Source organism: Hypanus sabinus, chromosome 7, assembly GCF_030144855.1.
Source record: "Hypanus sabinus isolate sHypSab1 chromosome 7, sHypSab1.hap1, whole genome shotgun sequence".
NCBI classification, from domain to species: Eukaryota; Metazoa; Chordata; class Chondrichthyes; order Myliobatiformes; family Dasyatidae; genus Hypanus; species Hypanus sabinus.
In genome coordinates, this window is record NC_082712.1 from 152956845 (window position 1) to 152968888 (window position 12044).

The window sequence follows — 12044 nt, forward strand, 5'->3', positions numbered from 1 at the left end:
CTGTATTTTGAAGCAAATGAAATAAACAGTAAAAAGAGAGTAACGATTTTGCTGAGTGCATGAGGTCTAAAGCCAGACAATTTGCTTTGAAGTTTAACTTCTCCAATCAAACCAGCCGAAATGAGCTTTGCTGATAGGCAAAGCCATAGTTGATTAAGGAATGCTTTAGGTTTCATAACTAGAATCAGAAAAAAAGCAAGTCCATTTCAGCAGACATGGTTGATTTGAAAAGATTGTCTCAGCATTGTCAATTCAATGATGACCTCAGTGATACATTGAGAGATCATTTAATTTGTGGAATCTTACAAGTAAGAATTTTTAAGAAAATTCAACTGAATTTTCAACTGAAGCACAACTCATATTTAAAAGAGCAGTTGAAATTGTTGTCCCAATGGAAACAACATACCGAGATGCAAGTGAATTGCAGTCAGAGATGAAAGAGAGAACTAACACAATTGCAACACCTAAACAGAAAACAGCCTGGCCAAAGAAATTATTACCATTTTAGCATGAGCTCACATACAGCAGACCAACACAGATTCAAAGGCGAAACTTGCTGACAATGTAACAAATTAGGACACAGACTAAGAGCATTTTGTACAGACAAAAATAAATGGATTACACGGGAAGGGAAAAAGATAAAAAATGTAAGTTGCAGATTCAAAAAGAGTACTAATCTGCAGATTGTTGATGAAAAATATGATAATGATGAGAGTGGCACAGGACTAAATAGCCTTGCAACTTACAATGTGAAAATTAACAATAAATAAGAAATAACGGCTTACAGCAGAAGTGAATGCCAAATTAATTTAATGAAATTGGACACTGGCTTGGCTTCCTGTGCAAGTCTAGTGCATTAGAAAGCAGCAAATTGTCCTCAACAGGTGTCCTTTATTAGTGTACAGTGCAGAAACAGAAGAAGCATTCGTGCTGAAGAGCTTTAGAAAACCAATCTCCATAAAAGAGGGGTACCGTCTAGTGAAGCAGTCATCGTAAGAGCGGTCTGAGTCAGAGTAGTAAGACCTTGGCTCAACAGGGCTTCGGTGAGAACAGGCGGAGGCAAGGTAAGTAGGTAAGTTCATTCCTTATTTCTTATTTCTTATTTATTTCTTGAGAGAATAGGGGGTACGTCTACAGGGCCAGTGTTCTTTTCTGGGCATCAGATGCGGGATTTCTGGGAGAATGCCAGCCTCCCCAATTGCCATATCTGCACCAGATGAATCGAGATGCAGCTCCTTAGAAACCATGTAAGGGAACTGGAGCTGCAGCTCAGTGACCTTCAGCTTGTTAGGGAATGTGAAGAGGTGATGGACAGGAGCTACAGGAAACTAATCCCCCTAAAGGTTAGAGAAGACAGACAAATAGCTAACTGTCAGGAGAGGGAAGGGAGAACATCAGATAGTGGGGAGTACCCCACTACATCCCCCTCAACAATAAGTTCTCCATTTTCCCCCTACTTGGGGGAAGCAAAAGCAGCTGTGCCTTTGGAACTGAGTCTGGCCCTGTGGTTCAGAAGGGTAGGGAATTAAAGAAGATGGCAGCTGTAATAGGGGAACTCTATAGTTAGAGGTACAGATGGGCAATTCTGAGGATGCAAAAAATGAACCACGGACGGTAGTTTGGCTTCCAGGTTCCAAGGTTCGAGATGCTTCTGAATGTGTCCACAAAATCCTGAAAAAGAAAGATAAGCAGCCAGAAGTCATGGTATGTATTGGTACCAACAACATGGGTAGAAAAAGGGAGGAGATCCTAAAAATGGAATACAGGGAGTTAGGAAGGAAGATGAGAAGCAGAACCTCAAGGCTAGCAATGTTGTCTGTGCCATGTGACAGTAAGGATAGGAATAAAATGAGGTGGCAGATAGATATAATGGCTGACGAACTGGGGCAGGGGGCAGGGATTCAGATTTATGGATAATTGGGACCTCTTCTGGTGCAGGTGTGACCTATACAAAAGGAATGGGTTGCACTTGAATCTGAGGGGGCAATATTCATGCAGCAGGTTTGCTAGAATTGCTGCGAGTGGTTTAAACTAATATGTGAACCACTATGATAGAGCTGAGGATGAGTCAGCAGGTTTACAACTAGATGAAGGGTGTAACATAAACATAAGGAAGGGCAAGCTAATGATTGGGTACAAATGCTGTCAGAGCAAAGAGTTAAATCATACCACAGAGGTAAATTTCAAAAGGGCGAAGAAAGCAGGACTGAAGGTGCTGTATTTAACCGCATGTAGCTTAAGGAATAAGGTGAACAAAATTGAGGAGTAATTAGAGATTGGTCGGTATGACATTGTGGGAATCATTGAGTCATGGCTGAAAGGCGGCCATAGTTGTGAGCTTAACCTCAAAGTATATACTTTGCTTCAAAGGACAGGCAGGAAGGCAGAGGGGTGGGGTAGCTCTGTAGTTAAGAGATGGAATTACATCTTTAGGAAGAGGTGATATAGGGTCAGAGAATGTTGAATCTCTGTGGGTGGTGTTAAGAAACTGCAAAGGTTGAAAAATCATTATGGAAATCATATATAAACCTCCAAATAGTAGCCAAGATGTGGGGGTGAGATTGCAAAGGGAGCTGGAAATGGTATGTAAAAAAGCGTAATGTCATAATTGTAATGTGGGACTTCAATACGCAAGAGGATTAGAAAAATTAGGTTTGTGTCGGATTGCAAGAGAGGGAATTTGTTGACTACCTATGAGATAGCTTTCTGGGCAGCTTGTGCTTGATCCATCTAGGGGAAAGACTATCTTAGATTGGGTGTTGTGTAATAATCCAGACCTTATTAAGGAGTTTAAGATTAAGGAATCCTTAGGAGACAATGATCATAATATAATTGAATTCATACTGCATGTTGAGAGGGAGAAGCACAATTCACAGGTATCAGTATCGCATAAAGGGAATTACAGAGGCATGAGAGAGGAGCTTGCCCAGATGGATTGGAGGAGGACACTGGTGGGGATGACAGCAGAACAGAGATGGCTGAAGTGTCTGGGAATAGCTCACAAGGTGCAGGATAGGTATATCCCACAGAAGAAGTTGTTTTCAAATGGCAGGCATGGGCAACCGTGGCTGACAAGGGAAGTTAAAGACTGCTTAAACCCAAGGAAAGTGCATATAAGATAAGAAAAATGAGTGGGAAGTTGGATGATTGGGTAGCCTTTAAAATGCAACAAAAAGCAACTTAAAAAGTTATAAGAAGGGAAAAGATGAAATATGAGGACAAACTAGCCAATAATATAAAGCAGATACTATTTTTTTTCAGTTGTATGAATGAAAGGTAGGTGAGTTGATATTGGACCACTGGAATTCGATGCTAGTGAGGAAGTAATGGGGGACCAAGAAATGGCAGACGAACTTTTTAGGTAATTTGCATCATTCTTCACTGTGGACGACACCAGCAGTGTGCCAGAGGTCCATGAGTGTTAGGGAGCAGGATGGAGTTCATTACTGTTACAAAGGAAAAAGTGCTAGGCAACCTCAAAGGACTTAAGGTAGATAAGTCACTTGGACCAGATGGACTACCTTCCAGACTCCTGAGAGAGGTTGTTGAAGAGATAATGGATGCATTTGTCATGATCTTTGAAAAATCACCGGATTCTGGCATGGTCCATGAAGATCGGAAGATTACAAATGTCACTCCACTCTCCACTCTTTAAGAAGGGAGGAAGGCAAAAGAAAGGAAATTATAGGCTAGTTAGCCTACCCTCAGAGACTGGAGAAGCATTGGAGTCTATTATTAAGATGAGATTTTGGGGTACTTGGAGATGAATGATAAAATAAGCCAAAGTCAGCGTGGTTTCTGTAAAGGGAAATCTTGCCTGACAAATCTGTTAGAGGTCTTTGAGGAAGTAACAATCACGGTGGGCAAAGGAGAGGCTGTGAATGTCATGTACTTGGTATTTCAGAAGGCCGTTGATAAGGTGCTACACTTGAGGCTGCTTAACAAGATAAAATCACCTGGTGTTGCAGGAAAAGATATTAGCATGGATAGAGGAATGGCTGACAGGCAAGAGGCGGTGTGTGGAAATAAAGGAGGCCTTTTCTGTTTGGCTGCCAGTGACTACTGGTGTCCCTCAGGGGTCAGTACTAGAATTGTAGTACTGTCATTGTTTGTCATTGATTTGGATAATGGAGTTGATGGCTTTGTGGCAAAGTTTGCGGATGATACGAAGATAGGTGAAGGGGAAAGTATTGCTAAGGAAGCAATGCGATTGCAGCAAGACTTAGACAAATTGGAAGAATGGGCAGAAAGTTGGCAGATGGAATACAGTGTTGGGAAATGTATGATAATAGACCAGTAAAATGAACATAGTGCAGATTATTATTTAAATGGAGAGAAAATTCAAGCATCAGAGATGCAAAGGGACTTAGGTCCTTCTGTAAGTCTCCCAGAAGGTTAATTTACAGGTTGACTCTGTGGTAAAGAAGGAAAATGCATTGTTGGCATTTATTTCAAGGTGAAATAGAATATAAAAGCAAAGAGATAATGCTGTGGCTTTATAAGTCACTAGTCAGGCCACACTTTGAGCATTTTTAATGGTTTTGGGCTCCATATCTCAGAAAGGATGCAGTGTTATTGGAGTGCGGCCATAGGAGGTTCATGAGGATTATTCTAGGAATGAAGGGGTTAAAACATGAGGAGCACTCAGCAGCTTTGGGCCTGTACTCACTGCAGTTTAGAAGAACGTTGGGGGGTGGGATTCTCATTGAAAGTTATCGAATGCTGAAACGACTAGATAAAGTGGATGTGGGAAGGATGTTTCCTACATTGGGGCTATTCAGAACTAGAGGTCACAACCTCAAAATTGAAGGGTGACCTTTTAGAACAGAGGTAAGGAGGAACCTGTGGAATGCTCTGCCACAGACTGTGGTGGAGGCCAAGTCCATGGGTATATTTAAAGCGGAAGTTGTCAGTTTCCTGATTGGTCAAGGCATCAAAGGATATGGTGAAAAGGCAGGTCTATGGGTTTGAGTGGAATCCAGGATCAGCCATGATGAAATTGTGGAGCAGAATCAATGGGCTGAATGGCCTAATTCTGTCCTACGTCTTGTGGTGTTATGGCTGTTTCAGTCATTCCACAAATGAATTTCAGCAGCATTCAGAGATACTAAACTGATGCCTGCAGATATGGAACTAAGAACTTACACTGGAGAAAGGATAACTCCCGTGGGAATGACAGAGAAATACAACAACCAACAAGCCACATTGAGCTTGTATGTGTTATAAACAGGAGGGCCAGAATTGTGGGGTTGTGATTGGCTGAAACAATGAAAACTTGGTTGTAGTTCCATCCACTGTTTGCATGCCATGTCCCCTGCAGTAGGGTCAACTGAAAGAGAATTAAGGAAGGTATTGGTTGATGTTACGTCATGGAACACTCAAACACATCAGGAGTAAAATGGAGTTAAATGAAAATACCACACCCACGTTTTACAAAGACCATCCAGTTCCTTATCCTATCCTTGAAAAAGTAGCCCGTGAGCTAGGTCACATGGAGGCTGATGGAATTCCTTCCAAGTTTGAGTGAAGCCTATGGGAAATGCTAGTAGTCCCAGAAGCCAAGAAGAATGGGTCAGTCTGGATTTCTGGTGATCTTAAGATCACCATTGATCCTATACTGACAGTGGGTCAATACCCTCTGCTTGGGACAGAGGATATACTTGCACACCTTTCTGGAGAGAAACACCTCAGCAAAGTGGACTTAGCTGAGGCCTACCTACAGATGGATGTGGAAGAAGAACCTAAAGTGTTTCTCACTATAAACTCTCATTGAGGGCTTTACCACTATCATAGGCTTACATTTTTAAGTAGCATCTGCACCTGCTTTCTGGCAGAAATCTATGGACCAGGTGCTGCTAGATTGCCCAGGCACTCAGAGTTACCTGGATGATATAACAAACTAATAAGGATGAGATAAAACATCTCCAGACTCTCAAGACTGTATTAAGAAGATCAGGGCACAATGCAATTCTTTAAACCAAGCAACACTTACAATGGTCAAGCATTGATGCAGAAGGATTACTCAATTGTGCTGAAAAAATACAAGCAGTGATGGATCCCCCAAGGCCATAGAACATGTTAAAGATGCATAAAAACACAAAATGCTGGCAGAACTCAGCAGGCCAGACAGCATCTATGGGAGGAGGTAGTGACGACGTTTCGGGCCGAAACCCTTCTGCTAGCATTGTATGTTTTTATTTATTTCCAGCATCTGCAGATTCACTAGTGTTGCCATTGATGTTAAACATGCAGCCTTATTAGGATTTGTCAATTATGATAACAAATTCCGCCAAACCTAGCTAGTGTCTATTTTCAACCCACAGAAGAGTGTTCCACTACCAAGAGTGGCATGAATGCAGAGATGGGCTCGGTTTTTTGGGGTCCCAATTACAAGATTGAATTTAAGAGGACAACTAAGCAAGGAAGTGCTGATGGATTGTCCTATTTGCTCTTGGCAAAATCAATAAGTTGAAAAATTCACAAAAACGGACGCTCTTCTTGATGTACTCTCCCTAATACAAATCGAAAGTATCTCAATTATGGCAGAAATGGTTCAGATGATCCACGCTTTCTCTGGTCTACATGGCCACCCAAAATGGCTGGAATGTGCAGGAAAAACCCCAGTTCCCCCATTTTTACCAGTGCTGGGCTGAACTTGACCTTGACAGGGGGTGCCTTATGTGGGGATTGAGAGTTTTTTTTTACCATCCAAGCTGAGAGCTAAATGGTTGGAGGATCTGCAAGCCAGTCAGCAAGGTGTGCTCAGATTGAAAGCATTGACTCAAAGCTGTGACTGGTGGCCTAGGATAGATCAGCAGTTCAAGCATTGCTCGCGATACAAACACAACTAGAAGATGCCAAGAGCAGCACCTCTCCAAACTCGGGAGTGGCCTGCATTGCCTTGGCACAGGATTCACATAGATTTTTCTGGACCATTCATAGGCACATATTTCCTCATAGTCGTGGATGCAGCAACTTAGTGGCTAGAAGTGTTCCCAATAATTTTCACTACAGCCTCATGCATTGCTGATGTGTTGCAAAGGCTTTTCTCATGGACTGGTGTTCCAGAACACTTAGTCTGTGGCAGTGGACCACTGTCTATTGCAGAACAGTTTCAGTCATTCTGCAAAATGAATGGGATATTACATATTACATTGGCACTGTGCCACCCAGGTACAAATGGCTTGGTGAAAGATTTGGCCAGGGTCTAAAGAATGCACTGTGAACAATGTCAGCAGTGCACACTACACTGATACCGAATCAGAAGTTTCCCAATTTCTTCCTTGCATATTGCAATGCAGCACATTCCATAACTAACAATTCAGCAGCAACGTTGTTCTTGCATCATCCTTTGTGTTCACGCTTGGATCTTCTCAAACTCAATCTTAGAAGGCATATGTAGGACAAACAGCTGGGACAAATTAAATATTCGTCAAACAAGAAAGTTTGATCTTTCACTCCTGAGACTGCAGAGCTCATCAAAGTGGGCATTCAGAAAGATTAAGGACAGATCTGGACCACTGTCCTACACAGTTGAAATAAGTTAATAAGTTGCAGTGCATTCTATATTGAGTTGGAGTTTATAACTAAGCAGGAAGGAGTATTGTATATTTAATATTTCAGTCATATTTGGGTAATATTTGTAATCCTATTGTTTGATTAAGCATTCTTATTTATTTAAATATTTCATTATGGGTTATATGTGAAAGTACGTGAATGGCATACAGGATTGTGCAAAATACTTAGACACCCTAGTATTTTCCGATGGTATGGTCTCCATAGACATTGATCTCCTCTGCACCTTCTCAATTGCAATCACATCCTTCCTACAGTATTGTGAGACCTTCATTCCTTTATTCAGATGTCTACTCAATTTTCCATTGACTTTTTGTTTTATTGCTATTGATTTTTGTCGATCTTTCCTCACCATCATGCTTGGTGCTTATTTTAAAATCATATTTGTTCATTTAATGTCATTTCATTGAAATGATCTTACGGTAATTTTCTAGCTAAATCTATTGTTCACTTTAACCTTCATTTGTTCAACCATATAAATACACTTGATAGTTATCCATTTACCACTTTTGGATCCTGAGCATATAACTGAAAATAAGTGTTTTTTCACCTTTATTTTCCTAACAGGAGGTGGGTGGACAAATTGTATGAGGTCTATTTGTACAACATTACCAAGATCAGTCCGCTGAAATTGCAAGTACTTCCTTTTGAGTATGGCAGTGAAACACTGATTAAACAAATGGAGATTTAGTGACACATACAGAGTGCATTCCACTTTTGCCTTCAGAAAAGAAGTATCTGTCACTGGAAATAAGTAAGCTTTGACAGGTCTACTTACAGACAGTTTTCCAGACTGTGTTAATCAATAATTCAATTACTTCAGTATGCGTTGTTTGCTTCCTGTTTGATTTAATTAAATCAAAGTTTTAACACAATATTTTGATGATTGAATTGCCTTTAGCTGTAGTTAGAAGATGTGTTGAGATTTGAAATGGGGAATGTTGTCATACTGAAGGATGCTACAGTATTTTAATTATTTTTATTACAGTGCCAAACGCAAATGTAACTTGCCAGAGTAATGGTACTATGTCATAGCTGCTCACTTCAAAAACATAACTAGATTAGAATGTCAGAAACTCTGAAGAAAAGTGTATGAAAACTCAATGGAACTCCTATCCCTTCCTATGTTCTGAGGCAGCACCTATACTTTTTCAGTTCTACTTTTTCAGTTTTGTCCTATATACAGAACATAAGAGGCAGAGGACGGGATATTATACTTTAGTCACTAGCACCAATTGAGTGAGATATTTCATTTGCTGGTTGCATTCAGTTCCATTCAGACAGTGGGTGACTCTTAGCTGAGAGGAGTTGGAATCTGCCAGGTCTAGCAATTCATTCCTCTGCTTGTGCTGTCCTTGGACCAAAAGAACGAGACTGCTTCCTTCCACAGAAACCCAAGCACCAACATCCCAGCAAACCTGTTGTGATCTTTGCTTTCTCTTGAGAGGTCATACTCCAACATCCACCATGATATATCAGCAGACCTGTCCTTCACAAAAAATATGGTTCCTGATGCACCATCAATAACTCTCTCTGAGACGTGAAGTTGAGATATCGCCTTTTATTGACTGGAAGAAAGAACAAGCAGTAGTTGACCACCATACTACATCCTGGAGAATGAGGGCCGGGCTCAGGCCTCAATCGCCTTTATACCGGGGTCTGTGGGAGGAGCCACAGGAGCAGTCAGCAGGGGGCATGTCCAGACAGGTATATGTAGTTCACCACAGTTCCACAGATGTTTTTCCCCACTTCATTTTGAGATCATGTTGTGAGCACCCTGACACACTTCCAATCTCTAATTTCCCAATGTTCCCTTCCTGCAACTTCCATTGACTGGATAATCCACTGAAAAGCCAGACAACAGTGTGGCTAATGTGTAGGAAACAAAGTGAAACTTACATTTATGTTGAGATTCAATCATTAAATTCAGCACTGCCTTTGCCTTTGTTACGTCGATATCTCCCAGCTGCAGAGAGGCTCTCCACTCACTTCCTGATCAACTTTAAATACCAGGAATCAGATATCTGCAGAGAGAGAAGCAGTTTTGTGCAGGAGGCATAGTCTTGTCATGCCTTCTTATTTCAATTTATTGCCCCAATCACCCCACAGTATTCTCTGCATTATTCTTCACTCAATCAGTAGTTTAGCAAAGGAAACACAGGGATTCACCTTAGTATCTTTTTAATTGCATCTTTCTTTGGCTTCTGGAAGCTTTGGTGACAGAACCAAATGTTAGTGTAATATAGAAATGGGAATATAGAGTCATGGTTTAGCCAGCAAGTCTCAACAATAACTTTAGTAAATTCTAATTAAAACTTATTCTTGACTGAGTCAAAACTGAACAGTCTCATCAAAGTTCATCAATTTTTATATTAATTCATGTGTTTTCTCTCTCTCTACAAATGCTGCCTGACCATTTTGTATTTCCACCATTCTTCTTTATTTCATATTTTTAAGAAATCCATGTTTTTCCTTCAAAGTTCCAGAGATTTGGAAAACTTGCAACCGAAATTCCATCTGCACGTACAAGTTCTCCCTATCCTTGTTTGGTTTCATGCATTAATAAATCCCTCTTTGTTTCCATCTTACCTTTCTCCTCTTTACTCTTCTCTCTTCACTGCAACATGCTTGTTGCCCAATTGTTTTCTAGTTATTTAGAAAAGTCATTGGATTGAAATGTTAACCCTGTTTCTTTCTCCACAGGTGCGGTCTGTCCTGCTGAGTCTTTCCAGCATTTTCTGATTTTTAGCATATGTAGTTTTTGAAATATTATTATACACTACATGGCCACTTTTGAAGTACATTTGCACATTAATACAAATTTCAAATAAGCTGAATAAGCTCTTTTTGGTCTTCCATCCAGGTACAGGCATCATCTGTGATGAAGATGGCGCAGTTTGTCATCAAACCTTCTGTTAAAATCAATATGCCAGGTAAGCACTAGATTCTTTTTCATCAAATAAGCCAATCATCTGGAGGAACTCAATGGTCAAGAGGTTCAGTTTTTGTTCAGACCAAATATCAGAATGGGAAACTAATGTGATCTCAGTGGAGTGATTGTTGGTGCCGGATGGAATGGTTTCAGTATCTCAGGAACTACTGATCTCCTGGGATTTTCATGCACAACAGTCTCTAGCGTTTACAGAGAATGGTGCAAAACAAGATTTTAAAAATCTAGTGAGTGGCAGTTCTATAGGCAACATTGCTTTGTTAATGAGAGTGGTCAAAGGAGAATGGCCAGACTGGTTCAAGCTGACAGGAAGGCAACAGTAGCTCAAATAAGCATGCATTACAACAGTGGCCTGCAGAAGAGCATGTCTGAATGTACAATTTATCAAACCCTGAAGCAGATGGGCTACTATAGCAGCAGAAGACAATAAACATACTTTACATATGAGTAATTGTATATAATGCAATTATGGGGCATTTTGTGAGAAATAAGTGAAGAAAAAATCTGAACATCTAACATGAAGAGAGTGATTTCGGTATGGGTAATTATCATACAGCACAACAGTCAGTCATGAGGCAAGTAGCAGTGTACATGCTAGAATGGGAAAAGAATGATATGTTATGAATGAAAAAGGGATCAATAAACATATTCTGGTAATTGCATACCATAGCCAAAGGTAGTTTGAATCCAATGTGATGGAGTAAAGTTCACAAATGCAAACCATTAAAAAGTACAAAGAACGAATTCAGAAGAATTGAGTCGTAAAATTACTCACATGCATAGTAAATTACATTGGTTCACTTCGTTCTCAAACAGTCTCTCAACATTTTGCTTGGTAGATAACCTAAAATTAAGAAAAACAGCCTAAAGAATGTAATAGCTCCACAGGAAGTTTCAAGGAAACAAGGATGGTGCCAGGGTTGAAGAATTATAATTAGTAGGAGATGATATTGTCACTCTCAGTTCGGCTAATGGCTTAATCTAGAGGAAGATAGCCTCTAGCCTGGCCAAACTTAAGAAATCTTGTTTGGGTGGATGTTGTGTGTTGTGTCCCCTGTTACAAATCAGTACGAAGAAATAAAAAACAGTACACAATATGCGATTAAACAATTGAGATTTATAATTCTTAATTTGACTATATGGTTAGTAAAGAAACAAAAGAAAAGCCCATTCTCATGAAACTGTCCAATGCTCAGTGTTTGAGCTCATGGTTCTGTTCACTTGCTCCCTGTTGACCTCCTCTGAGCGTAGCCGACCCTCAGTCCCTTACTTCAAGACCACTCCATTCAGCAGTCTACCAACTCTTCCCATTTGCATCTTCTCTCATCATTCCCCAGCAGAAGACTGTGAAATCCCTGCTCCCAGACCCACAAGAATAAACAACATCCCTCTCATTGGATAGCACACATTCCAAAGCCCCGTTATCTCTAAACATAACCCAAACATTGCTGCTACAGAGAAACCATTACCTTAGTAGTGAAACATTAGAGAGAGGCCATTACATTAGTAGTGAAACCTT

General features: G+C 40.4%; 1 long non-coding RNA gene across 1 annotated transcript; it reads right to left on the minus strand.

The window, feature by feature from the left end:
* Positions 1-1297: 1297 nt before the first annotated feature.
* Positions 1298-11371, minus strand: LOC132396426 (uncharacterized). Its single transcript, XR_009512979.1, has 3 exons — positions 11301-11371; positions 9475-9599; positions 1298-1671 (listed from the first exon to the last, which is right to left on the minus strand). It is a non-coding gene; the product is annotated as an uncharacterized LOC132396426 (long non-coding RNA).
* Between the last annotated feature and the right edge of the window lie 673 nt (positions 11372-12044).